The sequence below is a fragment of the Lolium perenne genome, chromosome 1 (genome assembly GCF_019359855.2).
Source record: "Lolium perenne isolate Kyuss_39 chromosome 1, Kyuss_2.0, whole genome shotgun sequence".
Classification (NCBI taxonomy): domain Eukaryota; kingdom Viridiplantae; phylum Streptophyta; class Magnoliopsida; order Poales; family Poaceae; genus Lolium; species Lolium perenne.
Genome location: NC_067244.2, coordinates 230,008,994 through 230,028,509, shown reverse-complemented (window position 1 = coordinate 230,028,509; position 19,516 = coordinate 230,008,994). Strand labels below are relative to the sequence as shown.

The 19,516-nt window shown below is 43.8% G+C and overlaps 1 pseudogene; it reads right to left on the bottom strand.

Moving 5' to 3' along the window:
• Positions 1-6,491: 6,491 nt before the first annotated feature.
• The window catches only part of LOC127322487 (alpha-galactosidase-like), a 31,798-nt pseudogene continuing 18,773 nt past the window's right edge, over positions 6,492-19,516 (bottom strand).

Below are 19,516 nucleotides of genomic sequence, written 5' to 3'. Positions count from 1 at the left end.
AAACAATGCCGACTAGAGAACTATTTGACATGGCTTCCTGCAAAGCGAGGGAAAGTTCATTGATTGCAAGCACAAAGAGATATGGAGAGAGGGGGCAGCCTTGTCTGATACCTCTTTCGCTACGGAATCTCTCATAGGGTTGGCCATTAATGACAACAGAAAAGGTTGGCAAAGAAATACAGGCATGGACCAAATTAATGAAATGACCATGCAACCCTTTGCGAGAGAGGGCTGCGACGATAAAATTCCATTCAAGACGGTCAAAAGCCTTTGCAAGATCAATTTTGAGCATGAAGGCTTTCTCTTTCCAAGATGTAAGAGCAAAGGAGTGGGTTATTTCCTGGGCAATGATAATATTGTTGTTGATACGTCTACCTTCAATGAAAGCTTGCTGGGAAGGGTGAATGTAGTCCGGCAAGTGGGGCTTAAGCCTGTTGGCTAAAGATTTTGCAATCAGCTTATAAACAACATTACAAAGGCTAATGGGTCTATAGTCAGCCGGAACTAGGGGCACAAGTTTTTTTGGAATTAAAGCAATGTGAGTATCATTTATGTGTGCAGGAAGAATACCAGATTCAAAAAAAGATCGCACCAGCATGGTGACATCGTCTCCAATCCAGCTCCATGTAGCCAAAAAGAATTCCACATTAAAACCATCTGGACCTGGCGAGGCGTTTCTTTTCATCTCATTGAGTGTTTCCCAAAGTTCTTTCTTATCAGGTACAGTATAAGTGTAATCTTGGTTTCCTTCAGGGAGTTGAGAACCCAAGTATGGCCTGCCATTGTTAGCATTCGGAGAAGCAAAGATATGTCTAAAGTAGGTTACAAAAGTGTTGCTAATTTGCTTCGGCATGAAGTGACTAACATTATTTTCATCTTTGATTGAGACAATAGTATTTCTTCTCCTACGCTTCATGATTGCATGGTGAAAATAAGAAGTATTTCTGTCACCATCTTTGACCCAATGCTTTTTAGCTCTCTGCATATAATAATATGTTAGTTTGGTCATATTTTGCTCGTACCTGGTAACCAAAGAGGCTTCAAGGGCATGATCTTGTAGTTGCAATGGCTGCATCTGCACTTGTTTGATTTGTTCTTCAAGGGCATTGAGTTCCTGTTGTATAGGTTTCTTTTTCCTACACCAAATCCTGAGTGCTCCTGCGAGGTGATTAGTTCTGGCCTAGAAAGAACGATTTGCACTAGTAGACCAAACAGCTTTAGCATGAGAATGGAAGTCTTGCTCTTTGAGCCACCAATTTTCAAATTTAAAAGACTGTCTAATTCTATGAACCGGGCCATCGGTAGATAATAAAATAGGAGCATGATCACTCATAGTATGAATTAGGGGCATATTGTAAACATTTGAAACAGGATAATTAGCACACCATTCAGCATTGACTAAACAACGATCAAGTCTTTCGTAAGTAGGATTCGAGGAGAAACGTTTATTAGTCCATGTGTAAGCTGGTCCACTATAACCCAAATCAAATAACCCACACTGTTTCACCAAAGTTCGAAAAGCATTCATACGAGAGCGATTAACATTTGGAGAATTTTTATCCATGTCATATAAAAGCTCATTCATATCCCCAATACATAACATAGGCAAATTGCGGTTATCATACACAAAGGAAGCAACTTGATCCCAAATCTGATTAGTCTGGTGATGATAAGGGTCACCATATATACAAACAAGCCCAAACTTTTGATTAGTAGTTCTAAGAACAACCGTAGATAAGATAACATGAAAACTAGAACTATGTACACAGACTTCAAGATCATCAGACCACATCATCCAAAGGCCCCCTGAGCGACAGCGAGAGGGAACTACAATGCTATCAGACATGTTGAACCTAGTAATAAGATCAGAGGATTTGACTTTAGAAGATTTAATTTCGGAAACGAAAGTAACCTGAGCATTTGTGGAATTGATCATTCTTGCAAGGTAACACATCTTCGGGCTGTGAAGGCTCTTGCCCATGCCATGGGAATTCCATCCCAGGGCCTTCATCGTGCCAGTGGCGCCTTCGTGGTTGGCGCAGTTGCTTTCACTCTAATCTTCGTGTTTTGGCCGTTGCCGTGCAGAAACACTTTGTCTGTGGATATGCCGCGGACAGAAGGCGTTGGTTTGGTGTGGATTGAAGGCTTGCAAGAGAAATCAGAGGTGCCGAGGTTGGATTTGACAGTGCAACGGACGCGTGCTCAAAGATGGACGAGCGCGAGCTTGAGAAGCCAACTAATCCGGAGGCAGGGTCTTGTGTGCAGCTGTGCGATACGAATCAGGCACACAGCTTAAGGTGGGGAGGTTGAGAAATAGCAGCTCGAAAGAGGAAGGATTTGGGGATTTTTCCTTTTTTTCGTGTAAATCGTGTCTTCCTAAGAAAAGGGAAAAATTGGTTCTATACCATCAAAAGATCCAGATTTTAGAAAAATACCACTGAAATTTTTGTGTTTAGAAAAATACCATCCAAAGGTTGCTCTGTTGTAGATTGGTACCATCGCCGTTTGCTCCACGTCAACTGGAGTAGAAAAGTCTATTTCGACCCAAAGAAAACACAGGAACGCACCCAGCTCAAGAAAACTGTAAGGCCGCCGCTGCGCGGGCACGGACTAGCAGGGGAGGCTGCTGCCGCCTCCACCGAGCTCCGAGCACGGAGAAGCGGGGAGTTCGCCGCCGCCGTCGAGCAGCACGGAGCAGCGGAGGAGACAAACGTCGGCGCCAAGCACGAGCAGCGCGGGAGGCCGCCGTCTCGCGAGCACGGGGCAGGATGTCGCCGCCCAGCTCGGAGCAGCGTGGGAGGCTGCCGAGCACGGAGCTGCCGGGAGTCCGCTGCCGCCGTCAAGCAGCTTTGAGTAGTGGGACGTCGCCGCCGACTACGAGCAGAAGGTGAGGCCGCCGTTGCCGCGAGCACGGAGCAGGAGGTCGCCGCCGCCGCCAAGCAAGAAACGGGAAGGCAGCAGGAGGTCGCCGCCGCCGCCAAGCACGGAATGGGAAGGCGCTCGCGAACGAGCACATCCAGCCACGGTCGCGGAGTGTCTAGGAACCAAATGAGGAGGATTAGGACTAGGCGACACGGGAGATGGACGACGCGGCGGCGACCTACCGGAACGGAGGAAGACGATGCCCAATCCATCGATTCCTTTTTCAACTCTAGTTGACGTGGTATTTCACGGTGATGGCACAAATCTCTAACGGAGCAATCTTTGGATGGTATTTTTCTATAGACAAAACTTTCAGTGGTATTTTTCTAAAGTATGGATCTTTTGATGGTATAGAACCAATTTTCCCTAAGAAAAGAGGATCTTTCTATGGGGGATAAACAGATTAAGAAGATGGAGCGATGGGGAAGGATGAGAAGCAGCAGGGAAAGCCAGATCTGAGAAGTAATTGGAGGGGAAGCTTAGGGGAAAGAGGGGATCGGCAAATCGCCATTCATCGGCATGACGCCATTAGCCACTCCGGGCAGACTCTACCTTCAGCTCCACTATGTAGTTCATAGCGTGATTGGCCGATCTAGATACATGCTGAATTACAAAATAAGAAAAGTAAACAGATAGCTCTCCAACTTCTACTAGGACTAGTACAAATGCCCGTGCGTTGCTATGGGCTCTTAAATTTTATTTCTTAATACATATATATTTCACAACTCATTATAAAAATTTAAAATAAATCAAGGATATCATAATGTACTACATCATGATAATATCGAACGCAAAAACAAAACAAAATTGTTGTGCATCTGCGTGGTTCTAAGTTCTAGTTCTTCTTGTTACTCTTCCACGTTAAGTCCCACATATGTGTTCTACGTCGTCATAATTGTCAACTCAACAACCTCTCCTTTTGAATATATTTTTGTCTCACAAAACATGGGTGCTGCAAACACATGTATAACTGAAGGAATACTTCTTTTGTGATTAATCCAAACAATACTTTGATATTCATAAATATCTAGAGACAACCTTGATTCGTAGCCTCAAATATCTAGAGACAATCTTGAATCGTAGGCTTCTGTTTCAAACACAAAGGAGGTTTAGCAAATCTTCAATAATGGTTAGGGTAAAAAAAAAACTCCGTCGGTAAGACAGTGGTGCGAATGCTAAATTTTTTAGACATAGATTATAGTGGAGCTTCTAGATTACAAATGAACAATTTTGACTCAAGATGATAGCTGAAAATCATTTTGCAAACCCCGTTTCAGCATATCTGCTTGTTAACAACTTTCTAGCCCTGACTATGCCATTGAAAAGCTAACCGAACCATGGAAAATAATTAACAAGGATTTTGACAACCAAAGCTCTCAAAATAAAAGCAGAAGCTAGTTGCATAATACTTGGTAGTTTAGCAGCGGACATCAGGTGCCATATTTGTCTCCAAAATCATCCCCATATCTAACAGATTTCTCCAGTGCGAGTTGTTGTATTTCATATCTAAAAAAGCTAATCGGCAATGTTTAATCAATAATAGAAAAAGTTTACCCGTTACTAAAATACATTTTTTCCAAGTGTGCATAAGTATTTACCTTACCATTTGACATACATGTATACACATATTTGATTCTTTGGGGTGTCCCTTTACACTTAAACACTTGAGTATGGTAGATTGTTTTTTGGTCTGTTTTTTCTAAAAAAAAGCATCAAAATGGGTATTGTGAAACAAATTGCAATTAGATAGCATACCTTTCCAGCTCATGAACAATTGGAACACCATTCAGTTGTAGATAGTGGCAAATGTTTAGTGCTCAACGACATTTTGCTAGCAGAACAACAGGCACATGGCGAGTATCCTATATTACAGAAGTAAGTTTATATATGCAAATAGACTACAAAAAGGAATCTGAAGGTTATCATTTTTGCCCATTTGTGGGGCAGTTGAAAATAAATTGGCTCCTTACAAGTCCTATCTGAATATGTCCATCTTTTTTCTCTCTTGCCACCTTAATATTTTTTTACTTGAACCAACATTAAGACTGGAACTACACCAAATGCACCGCCTCAAAAGGATGGCACAATAGATCTACCTGACAATAGAACATGCAAAAAAAATATTAAAGCCCGCAAGATAACAAGCTTTTAAAGCACCTTAAATGAAGAGGCACATATACATCTTCGAAAGACATACCACAAAGGCTTAATATCAGTTCAAGCTGCATCAATATAATAGAGATACTACATTATGTCTCGTAATAACAAGAAGATCTTGGAAATACTAAGGAACACAACATAGGTTTTTTAAAAGGAACAATTGTCAACAAAATTGACAGAATGATGAAGCCGAAACTAACAGCTGAAGACATGCTAAGACAGGATACTATTAGTTAAAGCATATTGTCCTTCAAGACTTTTCGCATGATTCCTTGTTGGTGTTGCTTTGAGGTTTCAAAGAGAAAACAATGTTTATGAAATCTTATTTTTTTCAACAAAATAAGCCTTTGCGCAGCTGCCTGGGAGTTTGGTATTTTGCTTGCAACCACCAATCTATAAGGGTCTCCTACCCATTTGGCGCTCTTGCTATCATTCTGAGCCATGCCAGCACTTCATGCCAAGCTACCCTAGCAAAAGGCATTCAAGCATTAGGTGGCACACTGTTTTCGGGGCCTGGTCGCAGAGAAGGCATGTCTTGCTAGGCGCTCCACATTACTATTTACATATTACTGACAAAGTCTGGGCAGAACCATGAGGTAAAATTAAAAATATCAAGCAGAATTAACATTTATATCATAGATATCATACAGAGGGAGCATGGTGATCAAGGTGGAATTCGAGATGAATGGCTGAGAATGTGGTGTAGCTTACCTTTTATATCTCTTCGAAATTGGACAAGAATCCTGATCCACGAGGCTCTGCAAGGAAAGTGTAATTGAGTTAAACAATTCACATTGCAAGCATTAGTTATGGATAAAAAACTAAACTGACAATTCCTATGTTCGAACTTCGCATTATAGAATTTCCAAATATATTGTCATGTAGAAACATTTACTTATACAGATATCCCTATTACATAGGACACAATAATATGATTTCATAACCATGTTCTCTTGATAACCCGTAGAGTCTGCACGCTTCTACAGGTTTGGGTTAGTTTGTTTAGGCTGAGCCCAACAATTTCAGGGAGAAACCCCAATGTACTCTGAGGGCCCAAATGTCTGACTTAGTACAGCTGAATGTTATTGTTCCTAAGACGTTTGGCAAGCTAAAAAAACAGCTCGTCAAAACATTTTATTTATATCATGGGAGGAGGTAGAAGATAGTGGTATGAAATTCTTTTTATTGCTGAAACTTTCGCTACAACTTGCAAACTTGTTCTGAAACAAATGCGCCGACGTTTTGTAGCACATCACATACACCTACAGTTTATTTCTAGCGGTACACAAATAACCAAATTGCATCTCTCAAATTTCATTTCAGCTCTACCGATCCTTCACTGCAAACCCTTTTCATGAATCTTGGCATGTAACCCCCAATACGGACTTCGTCTATGCTTCCGTATATAATTACTTTGGTGTCAGGCTGTACATCTTGCAGTCATGAGGCACCACCGAGGCGGATATTTGCCCCTGAGCGGAGGATGACGAGTGTTGCACGAGAAGACGGAAATTGTTATTATAAACGCTGGAACCTGCAGTGCATTATTAGAAAAGGCAAAGAGCTCTGAAGAAAGCGAGCTTACCGCCCATAGATCGTAGACAGTGACGGCAGCGGATGCAGGGAGCCCAACGCTTGACCAATATGCAGTGATGGTTTCCTGGTACCCCTGCATGTTCCATAGAACCACGGGTTTTCTGTTGCCGGTGAGCGGACCGGCCCATACCTACAAACAATTACGCAACTACAGACTCCGAATCATGCTACATTTTTTTTATCTTGCTTTGATATGGCTCAAGCTTCGTCGTGGAAGTCAGGACTAAGGGGTTTGAATGGAGCAATACCTCCAAACCATTATTAGATTGCACCTTCTTTCCCTGGACACCTAGGCTGTCTGTTATTAAAAAAAATGTTGTTGGAGTACACTGAAATCCCATTGGAAGAAGGCATCTTGGGAAAGTAAGTGGAAGATAATACTTGCCTTGGTTGACGGCGATGACCTCTGAGTTGCTGATTATGCCCTTTGTCGCCTGGCTCATCGAGCGCACATCGCACCCAATCAGAAGAGGAGCCTACACAACTCATACCAGGATCGCAGTGAGGAAATGGAGAAAATTTTGAGAATTGAAGCAACATTATTGAATGCATATGGGGGGAGATGTGTACCTTGGCAAGTGCCCAGACGCTGAAGTGCGAGCGGTACTCTGCTTCAGTCATCCCACCGTTCCCAACTTCAAGCATGTCAGGATCTGAGATTGGAGCAGGACACCAGTTCGAATCTAACAAATGGCTTGTCAATCACCAATACTGGCACAGAGTTGTCTGAAACTCCTACCGTCCCATCCACCAGGTCCGGCGTAGGAGGCCCATTCTTCATTCTGGTCCGCACGGGATGTCATGCTGAAGTAACAACGTAACTTACGATCATTCCTGCTAATTCCAGTAGCTACTTGACCAAAATTCTAGAGTTGATGATATGAGCAGCACCTGTTCCAGTTGTCGGCGATGTCATCAGTTGTTCTTCAGCTATTACCCATGCCACCTGCCCATGTAGCAGGGTTGTTGTGATGTTGTCTCCCCTAAACAGCGAAACGCAGTAGTGTGAATCAGCAATGCATGATGTTCCCAGAGTGAGAAGAAGATGTTCTTCCCGTATTTCCTGATGGCGTTGCTCATCTTAGTATATCTGCATGAGCCGTGACGGTATATCTAACACATAAGACTCAATGCACTGGTACTGTTTGCAGTATTGTTCTCTTCACCTTTCCACCATATTCCTGCCACCATTATTGCAGTTGTCGTACTTCAGATAATCAACTCCCTGGATTTGAGAAAGCAAGAAGTACAAGAACATCAGGATTTATTGTGTCGGTTTGGCATATGGTGCATACCCAAGACGAGAAAGTTTTCACATCTGACTCGGATCTGCAGTGTCGAATCTCGATCTGGTGGATACTAGACAATTCTCCATCGTTCCCCTAAACCGTTCGACGTTGCTCGGCTCTTGATGGTCTCCTCTTTCCCCTCTCTTTCCTGGTCATGGTGGCCGGATTGAAGGTGTGGGGATCTGGGGAGGGGCGCAAATGGGCGACAGATCCTCATATCCGGAGAGGGTCGCTGGTGGTGTTGCTCCCCCGATCCTCTTGATCTACAATCCATGAAGGCAGGATTTAGGTCATGGCGATGGGGAGATGTTGGGCCACTGCGTGATCTTGTTGTTGGCCAGGAGGAAGAGAGGGATATGGGTGGAGGTCGTCAGCGCTGTTGACGGAGATGTGGGGGTGAGATGGGAGTGGGAGTCCCGCCGGGTGGGCCTAGAGCGAGGGGACGCGCGGAAGGACGGGTGAGACGACGAAAGGTTTGACGTATTGGCAGAATAAGGAACATCTTCCTCCTTTTTAAGTAGTGTAGATAGGTGCCAGTAGTGGTCCGCTCACCCGCCCGCCCGCCCGCTTGTACGTACGTACGTACAATACAGCCTACGTTTCATCTATGCATAGTGAATCATGCACATTTCAAAATTATAATACTTATCAGATTTCCTCATTTCTATGTAGCCCAGAATATAAAGAATTTCACATTGGAGATTTTATAGGTTTATAGCATACACCATTGGTTACATGTAGATTTTTTTCATATATTCTTCAACTTTAAAATGTGATTTCTAATTTTAAAAAATAAAGAGAGCAACCCAAATCTCGGCTACCATTTGCAGTTTTTGACTTCGCACATACGTAGGACGTACTCGGCCTTACATAGCACGACGCCACGATGGGGACCATGAGGCAGAGGCAGCAAACAAAGCATACGTACCTCGATCGCTGACTAGAATAAATTAACGTGTTCAGCTACGCGACCGTGCCCGTTTCGCAAAGAGCACACTAATTTTGGGTTGTAGCACCGTGCCATCTGCTGCTCATGCGATTCACGGTTCATGAATGCGTCCCATAAATTTCCCGGCACGCTGCGCGCTCGATGGATTGATCACCTGCAGGCGTACGGACGAGCAAGTCGTAGGGGCTCGATCGCAGTCGCAGAGCTGTAGTACTACCCTGCAGTGGACCCCCACCCTGCGGAGCGCTGCTGTTCGATCCGCCTACGGTGCAGGTCTAGAACTGATGTCCTGGCATGCGCCACCTTGCAATTGCAGGGGCAGACATGCACAAGTGTTGTGTTGACCACCGGTTTGCTGATGCTGCCCATCGAATCCGTGACGCCCTTTGGTCTGCCTGCCTACCTCGGCTAGACGGCTAGTTCGGGACTGTCTGGGATTATTGTACTAGCCGCAGACAATCTGAATTATTTGACATTCTGATTATAATTCTGAATATAGAAACGGATATATTTGCACCCGAATACAATATATGACAATTATTCCACACAAAAATATTTGCCAAGTGGCAAAATGGTAAGTTGTTTCTATGATTAAAAGCATAAGACTATTATTTATTACTCCGTCTGAACAAAGGACATCTCAACTTTTTCCAGATTCCTATGTCTCTACACAGAGTTGTGGCATCATTTCTCCAGACGGAGGGAGTACATCATTATATGTTAACTCACAATAAGATATGAATGTATTATTTTGTAGTTTATTTCCGTTTCAAACTAAGAAAACATGTCATCCACATTCGAGCAACATCCCCTCCCTTTAGGGTTCCTTTGATTTAAAGGATATGAAAAGCATAGGAATAGGAAAGGTATAGGATTGGAATGACATGTCCAATTGAATCCTATAGGAAGATGAAGTTTGTTTGATTGTAGCAAAGGAATTTTTCCATGAGGTATGAGCTAATGATTTTTCCTATAGGAATTACACTACAAGATTCCTATAGGATTTTTTCCTATAGGATATGTTCCTATGAATCAAACAACATGTATAGGAAATTTTCCCATAGAACCAAATCCTACACAATTCCTATGCAAATCCTTTGAATCAAAGGAACCCTTAAGATGCCATTCGTCTTCAACCTCCAAACCAAGTTGACGATGCGTCGCCGCTGCCGCTCCTCCCTGAGTCGGCCTGCGTGATTGGATGTGGACATGAAGTCGTCAAATGGGTCAAGAAGACCACATCCGTCCCAGAGACGAGGAAGAAGTAATAACCGTCGATGAAGCTCCATCACGATCTGAAGATCCCCCGACCATAAAATGTCTTCGAGAAACACACCACCCCCACAGGCTTCTCAACATCGCCGACGAGATGGGGCTGAAACCGGGGAGACTTTATTGGAGAAGAACGTGCCGACACCACCAGAGCGTCGCCCCACCAACTTTCACCCTAAAACCAGAAAAAACGAAACCCTCCAACCGACGGGGGCCAAATCCACCCCATCTCTATGGCCCGAAGGCCACAAATTTGGGGCAGACCTGCGGCACCGACAGGAGGCGGCTGGTAACCGTGAGCGCCTCCTAATCGACCGTCACGTGGACGGTTGACGAAGTGTACTTGCCAGTTGACCGAGAATTAAGTTAGTTTTAGGTAATCGCCAAACCATAAGATCTGTGTCGAGGTTTGTCTGTATCAAAATTACACATGGGTGTGCAATTACACGTACGTATATAATTGTGCATCTTTTTCTCAATTACACATTAATTTCACATGAAATTGAGTGATCGAGAGTTAAATTAGTTTTAGATTAACCGAGAACTAGCCGCATCGGCGCATCCCTTCGAACAACTTAGCCGAGGGGTGCATTAATTTTGTCAAGCTACTATACAGATTTTAAAAGCAGAGCCTTGATTGAGCCGGCCGGCTGGTCGTCGAGTGTTACTGCGTGCGTACGGGTTTCCGCGTCAATTCTCGCGGCAGAAAAAGCCCAGCGTGTGCATTTGCTCCCCGCCGGACGGCCGTCCAGTACTGCGCACCGAAAGCGTGCAACTCGTACGTGCGGGCGTAGTAATCAAGATCGTTGCACAGTGCTGTTCAAGATCGTTGCAGAGTGCTGTTCAAAAAGGATCGTTGCAGAGTAGTTCTCCGTACTAAACTACGTAGTACTGTTCTGTACTATTTCGATTTCCTTTTCCGCTAGGCGTCGGAAAGCTATCGCGTATAGGTATCCCATTCTCTCTAGTTTATATGTGTATATTTCTTTTGTAGGTTTTCAGAAAGAATACTATTACTCCGTAATTTAGGGCATATCGACCGGCCCGACTCAAACGGTCATGCCATGTCTGAATCGGATCACGTGGACAGACGGATCGGTCATGCACGCTCACCTATCCAACGTTATCCATCGGTCTATTAAGTTTGGGAAGCCGAGAGTCTGCACGGATGGGCCACGGGCCCGCATTGCAGCGGCCGACGACAGAAGGCTGATCAGCGACAACTACTCATGTCCGGTTATAAAACACGGCCTCTGTAATATCCCAGGTAATGGGGTTACAAAAATAGAGGAAACAGTTGTGTGCATTGCATTCATGCATAGAAAATCTGGGGAATTTTCGCGCTTTAAAGTAAAACAGTCACAGTAACTGAAGTTTCACTTGATCTTGGTGGAATTGAAATAGCTCATCAAGTCAAGCGCTATAAACCTCAATGTGACTTTGCTAAAACCTTGTTTTGGGTAGAGATGATTTGATCTAAGGGGTTAGATCAAATGGAACTAATAATCAACACAACAATACTTTACTCAAAGATCAACTGCTTGATCTTATAAAAGATCATAATATGGAATTCCCTGCCATAACATATGAATCTACAATTAATTGGAAATCAAGTAACAATAATTGGGAAACCATTCTTCACTTATCTTTTCCATGTCTTAAACTAATCCTTGATCCTACCATGAACCTCATGGTATTCATTCTACTTTACTCTTGGAAACATAACAAGGAGATCAACTCTAGAAATATATATCCTTCTCTATTCCATATTATTATACATCAAACCTAGAGAGGTGAGAGTTCTATAATAATTATTAGAGAGGAAATAACAAACCTTGAGCTAAACCTTGGATATACATCCAAGTAATTCTAATCATCATCTTCAAGAGGAACCCTAGAGTATTATTCAAGTCATTCCCAAATGAGTGAGACCATTCATACTAATTCCAGCTTGACCTATTTAAAAATCAAGGACAACCTTTGAACTAAATCATTAGGAACAACCATTCCATCTTGGAGTGGTGAGATACCCTATTATCACATGGAATAATACCATATCCATGAACTGATAAGGTGAGGAAGAGAATAAACCAATTAAGCTAGACAAATAGAACCTGAGCCTAGATACCTAAGGGGATATCAGGAGTACACCATAAACCCTTGAATAAACTATTCCTATGAGAGAGAGCTCAAGCTAAGGTGTTACACTCAAGAAAGTTAAGCCAACACTTGAATGTGAGAGAGAGAACTATCCATATACCCAGATGATAATATCAACATTGTTTAAGTAGAACCCTAACAGAATATCTCAGGCATTCTCCTGGGATATAATCTATTTAGACAACCATAGCCATGTCCACCCAAGAAACTATAAGGGAGATATTATATCCTAGTTGATTAAGACAATACTTGATCTTAGAAGTGAGAAACCTAACTCAGGAGAGATATACTTTAGCAAGCCAAACCTTGATCATTATCAATTGAGTAATAATCATAAACCCTAAGAACTTGAGGTAGACATATTATAAACAAGTTGATCATGTATATGCCATGACCATGTTTTGGAGAAGTAGAAAAGTAAGCCCTAATTTAAACACTATATGATAAGTAGGTATCCTTCCCCACATGAAATTATAGGGAGATCACTTGGGGATAATAAGTAGAATCCTACCATATCTATATTTCACTCATCCCTCAATTAAAGAACCTAAGAAAACCTTAGAGTAAAACTCCATACTTAATATGGTGAGAAACCATCCATCCAGATGACCAAAGTTAACTATAAAAAGAACTATGATAACTTTAGTTACTTTAACAGTTGATTAAAGACATAATAGAAAACTATTGGTATAAGATAAAACCACTTCTCAAGTCCCTAGTAATTAAAGGAGAACAGAAACAATTAAGCAAGTAACCATATTACCTTGGTTAGAGGAGATTAAACCCTATCAAATGCAATATGATGTCATCCCAATTCCATAAACTAGAACTATATCTCAACCCTAGTTTATACCTCACTATGGTAATCATAATATAAAACCAAGCCATAATTGAGATTCAACCCATGTGTCATTAAGTAATTAGCATTAGAACCCTAATGGTTCATTAATCAAATCCTATGCTTCAATTATAAAACAAAAGAGTCACCTAGTGCTAAGTCCTATAATTTAAACCATGTGTGGGGATCAATCACTTATTCTTGTAACCAAGATCAACCATAAGGGGAACAATACTTACTAAGATACTTTCAAAGGTACTTATAGTATTAACCCTCATAAGGGGGTTATAATAGAAACTACAAACCCTAATACATTGGTACTCACATAAAATCATGTGTAAGTGACCAATTCCTCAAATAGAAATCAAGCACTAAGAACAATCTCTGAAATACTTTTGGTTGAAAGCATCAACCATAATCATTAAAAAATAAAATTGATACACAAGATAAAGGAAATTAAAATAGTGCATAAAATCATGCTTAATCAAAATTTACAATAGAACTCACTTATGTCAAATGGTTATTTCAGAATAACTCAGAAATACAATGGCCCTTTATCTAGTTATCAAATGTTTAAAGTATAAATTACCTGCAGGGTATAAAATAATTTGAATTGGATTTATAACAGAATACAAAATAGAAGAGGAAAACATGAAATAAAAATAGGAAAGAAAATAAGAGAAATGGTGGGCTTACCTGGCAGATCCGAGCAGCCCAGCAGCCCACCAGAAGCCCACTTACCAGCCCAAACTTACCCCTTCGTTGAAAATCAACGTGAGGAGGTCATCCTCATCCTCTCCTCACGCATGGAGGGCAGCACGGCACCGTGAGGAGCTTCTCCTCTCTCGCTGTCGACCCCTCCTTCATCGACGGCGTGACGAGGCTCGCCTTGAGCGCCCTATAAAAGCTCCCGACAAACCCTGGTCTCCAATTTTTTCCTCCTCCGCTCGATTTCCTCCCCACACCGAACCCTGGCCGCACCGGTGACTTCAATCGCCGGCGATGGAAGCCTCCCCTAGCCAAATCGAGCACACCACCTTCCTCACCGTCCTCGACAAGCTCGGCCCATACAAGGAATCGCATCGAAGCATCCTCTATCGAGCCAATTCGAGGATTCCCCTGCGCCGGTGATCGCCGGTATCGGCGAAACTCGGCTCGAATCCGACCCCAATCCTCACCAGTGACCACACCATCCGATCCAGGGTACAAATACGCACTCATAGCCCATTTATCTTTATCGTTTGGCATACAGTAGCCCGATTTCGTGACCTCGCCGGAGTTGTGCGCCGCAGACATGAATTCCGGCGAAGCTCCGGTGGTCTTTTCGAGCAGCAAAACCCACCATCAGACTCAGCGTGTAGAGGGGGTCCGGAAAATGATAGTCGCGCGTCCCAGTAGGCCGAAAAACGGCGTCGCCGTCGTGTGTTGACTCGCCGACGGCGAGTGGACCGGCGAGGTCGACGTGGCAGTGGGGCCATTCCGCGTTCCTTGACCAGTCGTTGCCTACATGGCAACCGATCAATCAATGACCCCACCAGTCAGCCTCTGTGGGTAGACTAGCCCGGTATAACTAGTCATTTCGTTTTAAATTTCAAATTTCATTAATTACTGAAACTCTGCAAATTCATAGAAAATTCAATTTAACTCAGAAAAATATAAATAAGATATCAAAATTCATAAAAAAGTAAACTCTATCCAATAAAAATATAATATGAAATTTTTATTTTTAATAAAAATTTAATTATTTTATACTTGTTATTTAAGCCTTTAATTTTAATTCTAAATTCAATTAAAATTCAATAATTAGGAAAACTTCATAAAATAAATAAAAACCAGTAAGTAATTAAGGAAATCATTAAAATTAATTTCCTTTTCTATTAACTTATTAAATCCTTATTAGGAGGATTTTAAACCCTAATTAATAAATTACCTTAATTATTAATTCTTTAAAAATAATAAAAAGACAAATCCAATATTATTTTAATTTCAAAGTTATTAATAACTTCAACTTTATTAATGAAGTTATTAATCCAAGAATTATAGGGTAATTAGGAAACCCTAGTTCCATTGAAACATAGTGATAACCTCATCATTTCATGTGTAATCCTAAAACCCTAATGCCATTTAGAACCTAGATCCATTACTTCTTATGAACCCTAAATTGTTCCTAAACTTAAAACCTAAGTAACATGTGATCATGTTACTTCACCAATAAACATAGATTCATATTTAGCAACTAAAAACTAGTTCAAATCCATATAAAATATGGGAACCCTATCACTACTACTTAGCATCCCATGTGTTCATCTTCACCAGACCTAGATAATCAAGTAGGGTTAACCAAGTATAAACCCTAGATCCTATTACCAAAACAATCATCCTTAATTATCCAAGCTTAGCATCACACCATGGTGATGAAACCTAATAGCAACCATACCTATTATTTCACATTACATAACCCTGTTCCACTAAACCCTACTAGTATGAGATAATTATTAATCATCCTATTTAGGAAACCATCATGCCTTACTTAGTAGATCCAATAGCCAAACCCTAGACAACCTCAACCCTAATTGCAATACTTCTTATTACTTAAGAAGTATGTTCTTCAAAAGTTATTCTTTTGAAGAAAATAAGGAATCATCATCAATCCTGCCTAATAGAACCTATAGCCAATAACCAGCTATCACCAACAAGGTATATCAACCATGATAGCAACCATGAATAATTAATTGCTTAAGTTGCTTATTCTTAAGTAAAACCAATCAAGCCTAGTTGCTAATGAATCCAACTTTGTTGGGATCCATCTAATACCTGTTCCAGCAACTACATGAAGCCATAGTCAACCATAGAAAACCAACCACTTAATTACCATACTTGTTCTTTATTAAAGAACATGTTCTTCAAAAGTTATTCTTTTAAAAGTATATGATAATTAATCATTAACCATGCCAGATAGTACTAAAACTGACCACTGTTCTTTACTTGTTAACATTATGCCAACTATCATTCTTTGTGTGCTCAATCGATTATTATGCTTTATTATCTATCTGTTTATAATACCAAGTAATCACACCTGAATAAGAACCTTGTATGTGAATCACTCTAAAAGCGCAACACACCCTGAGCTAATCATTACAACTCACTAATCCTAAATCATCGGGGTTAGGTCACGCTTAGAGCGATTGCATCTCATTCTTATGCTGTTGGGGGGATAACCCCCGGTATGCCAAAGGCATGCCAAACCGGATGGTTTGAGCCATCAAGATACCGGTTTAATGTTCTTGCCGGAAGCCTAGTAGGAATCCGGGAGAGCAAGGCTAAGCCGGTATCCCCAAAGGGGTATGCCGGAACCCGGTATAAAAGATACCGGAAAGGAGAGCCTGTCGGCAGGACTGGTCAAAGATTCTCTTGAGCAAGAAGACAAGGATGAGCTAAGCAAAGTAACTTTATTCAGAGCCACGGCGCCAAAGAGAGAGGTGACGGAAAAAGAAGCCGAGGACGTCGCCTTCTATGATAAAAGAAGGCCCCGGTGTCACCTATGATTAAAGTAGCTTTGTACAAGAACTCAGCAAAGTAGTTTGTCCAGTCAAAGATGCCATTAGGGTTTCTTGCGGTGTAAGCCACCCTCTCCCCTATATAAGGAGAGGGGGCAGCCCATCTTCACGGGCAAGTATGTACGCGCGTGTGTAGGAAGGCGTAGCCTCAGAACTTGTGTGAATCAATGAAAATGGTGATCTAGAGGGAGTTCTTCCTTGTGTCTTTCTTCTTCAACCTCTGGCCTTGGCCAAGTTCTTGAGGAAACCATCCGGAATCTCTTCCCACCTGATCGCAAACCCTCCCCCGAATCCTCTTGCGTCCATTCGGCCCTAATCTAAGCCATCCTATGGCATCTGCTCGTTCACCACGACGACAGGTGGCGCCCACCGTGGGGCATGAAGTGGCGCTTGATGGAGTTCACATTCGGGCGGGCGTCCTCGAGATCTCCGGCGAGCGTACGGTGTCCGCGTTGGTGCAGCGCATCTACGCCATGGACTTCATCAACGACAACGCGGGCTGCTTCGCCAACGGCGGCATCTTCCCCAAGAATGGCCGCATCATCGAAGTTCGGCAGCCACCGCGTCTACTTCGGCACCGTCCCCGTGCGCCGCGCCTCGCCGGTGCTGGTGGCACCGGACCCGCCAAGATGGCTTTGTGCTGGCCGCGCCGCCGGCAGCGTTGAGGTAATGATGACCGGTGTGGCTGGTGCAGAAAGGAGGTTGCGGCGAAGGTGTCGGTCGCGCGGTTTCGACCCGTGCGGCTAAGCCACCGCTGGAGCGTGGCGCAGAGCAGCGGGAGCATCATCCGCGCCACCGGAGACACCGCTCCAGTAGCGATGAACGTCCTCGCCACCCCCATCGCGCAACATCGACCCGGCAATGCTCAAAGTGAGGAGCTGGAGGCGCAGCTCCGTAAGATGCCGGAGAGCGGCAAGGACATCGTCGGGCGCAGCGCGAGCTGAACCTAACCGTACGTGAGTATAACGCTGCCCATGGCTTTGCTTCTGTTAGCGCGCATGCTGCTAGGATGCCGGAAAACCGGCTAAAAGCTCGCAACCTAGATCAAGATTTGCGCAAAGAGATTCTTACCGGCAAGAGCGCCTCGCATCTCAGTTAGCATCGTGGAAAAGCCTAAGTATAGCAGCCCGGATAAAACTATAAAAGCTGCTAAGGCTGCAGAGAGCCGTGCGAGTCGCTTTCCGGAGAGGCTTTGGTAAAGCAGCAAGAGCGTGTCGAGAGCTGCTGGAAACCATAGAGCAGCAAAATGCTGAGCAGTGGCTAAGCTGAACAAGGCAGCGGCCTCAAAATCCGCGCGTTCAACAAAAATGCCGGTAGCAAGTCCCATGGGCAGGCATCGTCCCCCCATCCGGATAGAAGGAGAGAAAAAGATGTGAATGCGCAGCGAATGATCGTGTACGATCCGGTTCTTGCCGGAAAGCAACAAGCCGGCAACATGATGCCGGTAGAAAAAGCCAAGGGGCAGAGCGAGGCTACGCCGCAGGCTATGCCGAAACAATCATGCCGGTAGATATGAGACCGGGCAAAACTATCGAGCTGCAAGGGCAGCGTACGACGAGGAGGAAATGGATCCCCCAAGGTACCGGCAGGCAAGGGCCGCGGTACCGGAATGTTACGATGAAGCCGATTCCACCAGACCGGCAGCATACCGGAACCCATTGGGAGAACGCTTGGGAGAGAGATACTTACCGGAACGGGATGCGAGGCACCGTCTGGATAGAGTGTACTTGTCAGAAATGATCGAGGAGGAAGGTCCTCCGGGTCCGAAGTGCTTTGGCCCAAGGATCATGAAAGAAAAACCACCAGTTCGCAACTTTATGTTGCCCCGTGACACAAAAACATATGATGGCACCACAAAGCCGGAAGATTGGCTCGCGGATTACGTGACCGCGGTATACGTTGCAGGCGGTGGAGGAACCGTAGCAGGAGGAGGAAACCGGCGTTGGGCCGTGAGGATCATACCATCGTTTTTGGTTGGACCGGCAAGAATCTGGCTAAACAACTTGCCGGCAGGAAGCATAAATGGCTGGCTGGATTTTGAGGAGGCCTTTGTGAGCAATTTCAGCAGCACCTATCAGAGGCCAAACAGGCCGCAGCAACTTGCTCTGTGTGTGCAACGTCCGAATGAAACAGACCGGGATTATCTGGCCCGGTGGAACACCACAAGGAACTCCTGTGAAGGGGTAATCGAGGCACAAGCCATTGCTTGGTTTAGCAGTGGATGCAGAAGAGGTTCACCGTTGTGGCAAAAGTTGCAGCGCAACATGCCGACAACGTTGGCAGAGATGATACGTGTGGCGGATAGCTACGCGTTGGGAGACCCAACGCAGCCGGCAGTGCAACCGGAGCCGGAGCAGCTGCGCCACGAACAACACCGGGACAACCGGAATAACAAAAGAAGGGAAGATTTTCCGGATCGAAGGTACGGTCCGCAGCAAGTTGCTGCTGTGCAGGAAAATTTCGAGGCCAGCGACAGCCAGAGGCAAAAAACCGGATCGCAGCCATGGGCAGGTCCTAAGAAACAATGGGTGGAAAAGAAACCCTGGGCCCAGAAAAGAAACTGGCAAGAACCCACAAAATACACCATGGAAGCTGCCATGGATCAGCCTTGCCGGTGGCACACGCCGAATCCGGCACACCCGTCAAACCATCTGACAAAGGATTGCACCTGGACCAAGTACTTGATGCAAAAAGGAACAGTGAAAGATGCGCGGCCACCACAAGACATGCCGCAGCAGCAGCAACAGCTACCGCCACCACCACCACTTACCGG